Here is a 2,455-nt window from a genome sequence, read left to right as displayed (position 1 = left end):
AGAAGACAGACAAGTTCGAGTGGACTCCAGAAGCTGATGCAGCGTTTGCCGAGCTCAAAACTCTGCTTTCCACCCAGCCGGTGCTTGCTGCTCCAATCAGCAAAGAGCCTCTGTTGCTCTATATCGCAGCCACAGGACAAGTCGTCAGTACTGTGCTAACGGTCGAGCGGGAAGAAGAAGGAAAAGCTCTCAAAGTTCAGCGCCCAGTGTATTATTTGTCTGAAGTCTTGACCCCATCCAAGCAGAGATATCCTCATTATCAGAAGCTTGTGTATGGAATATACATGACCACAAAGAAGGTTGCTCATTATTTCTCTGATCATTCCATCACAGTCGTCAGCGACGCTCCACTATCAGAGATTTTGCACAACAGAGATGCAACTGGTCGAGTGGCCAAATGGGCGATTGAACTTCTTCCCCTTGATATCAAGTTTGAGGCAAAGAAAGCCATTAAGTCCCAGGCAATAGCAGATTTCCTCGCCGAGTGGATTGAACAGCAGCAGTCGACTGAAGTTCACTCGGAGCATTGGACCATGTTTTTTGATGGTTCTAAGATGTTGAATGGTTCCGGTGCTGGGGTTGTCCTGGTTTCCCCCAGAGGAGATAAGCTCAGATATGTGCTCCAGATTCACTTTGATTCCTCCAACAATGAGGCAGAATATGAGGCCCTCTTATACGGGTTGCGCATGGCCATTTCACTCGGCGTCCGTCGCCTGATGGTCTATGGCGACTCGGATTTAGTGGTCAATCAGGTGATGAAAGAGTGGGACGTGAGAAGCCCAACCATGACTGGATACTGCAGTGCAGTGAGGAAGCTGGAAAAGAAGTTCGAGGGGTTGGAGCTCCATCATATACCCCGACTGAAAAATCAAGCAGCTGATGATCTAGCAAAGATAGGTTCCAAGAGAGAAGCCATTCCGAGTGGTGTGTTCTTGGAGCATATACACACTCTGTCAGTCAAAGAAGATCCTTTCACCGAAGAAACTCCACAGCCCAAGAGTGCCACAGATCCAACTGAAGTTGAAGTCCCAGCGGTGGTCGACTTGATCATGGAGGTTTTGGTGGTCATTCCCGACTGGACAGTTCCGTATGTCGCATATATCCTGAGAAAAGAGCTTCCGGAGGATGAGGAAGAGGCTCGACAGATCGTCCGTCGATCTAAGGCCTTTACCGTAATCAAAGGACAATTATACAGAGAACGCGTGACTGGAGTTGGTCAGAAGTGCATAACACCGGAAGAAGGTCGACTCATCCTCAATGATATTCACTCAGGGACCTGTGGTCATCATGCGTCCTCTCGGACCATCGTGGCCAAAGCATACCGAGCCGGATTTTACTGGCCAAAGGCGAATGAGATGGCAAAAGAGATAGTGGATAAGTGCGAGGGATGTCAGTTCTACTCGAATATGTCGCACAAGCCTGCGTCAGCTCTGAAGACCATCCCACTCGTCTGGCCTTTCGCAGTATGGGGACTGGACATGGTCGGTCCTTTGAGAACAGGACGAAGTGGCTTCACGCATGTACTGGTGGCAGTCGACAAGTTCACCAAGTGGATCGAGGCTAAACCAATCAAGAGCCTTGACACCGGTACTGCTGTTAGCTTCATCAGGGAACTAATATTCAGATACGGAGTCCCGCACAGCATCATTACGGATAATGGGTCGAACTTTGACTCAGAAGAATTCAGAGATTTCTGCAACTCCCAAGGCAGACGGGTCGACTACGCTTCAGTCACCCATCCGCAGTCGAATGGACAAGCAGAGCGAGCTAATGGACTGATTCTTAAGGGATTGAAGCCTCGACTGATGCGTGATCTCAAACACGCGGCTGGAGCCTGGGTAGACAAACTTCCCTCAGTGCTTTGGGGGCTGCGGACCACACCTAATCGGTCGACCGGAAGAACTCCATTCTTCTTGGTCTACGGAGCTGAAGCAGTCTTGCCGAGTGATCTTCTCCACAATGCTCCTCGAGTTGAAATCTACAACGAAGCAGAGGCTGAACAGGCACGGCAGGATGCAGTCGACCTTTTAGAAGAAGAAAGGGAGATGGCTCTGATCCGCTCGACCATCTACCAACAAGATTTGCGTCGTTTCCACGCCAGAAATGTGAGAGGTCGAGCCTTCCAGGAAGGGGATTTAGTTCTCCGAGTGGATCAGCACAAACCACACAAGCTTGCTCCTTCTTGGGAAGGCCCCTTCATCGTCACCAAGGTTCTCCACAACGGGGCGTACCGTCTTTACAACGTCGAGCATAATATCGACGAGCCTCGAGCTTGGAACGCGGAACTACTCCGCCCATTTTACACTTAAGTTTTATCACTCGGATGAGTTGCAATAAAGTACTTCTGTAGTTCATGGACCTCAAAATAATAGTGTCATAGTTCCTCCATAATTTCTGTCACTTTTTATTTTTGTCCAATAAAATTCCCCCTCAGTGGGTGACTTAGCTGCGAATC

This window comes from Triticum dicoccoides, chromosome 4B (assembly GCF_002162155.2).
Source record: "Triticum dicoccoides isolate Atlit2015 ecotype Zavitan chromosome 4B, WEW_v2.0, whole genome shotgun sequence".
In the NCBI taxonomy this organism is placed as follows: Eukaryota; Viridiplantae; Streptophyta; class Magnoliopsida; order Poales; family Poaceae; genus Triticum; species Triticum dicoccoides.
This window is presented reverse-complemented; position numbering follows the sequence as displayed.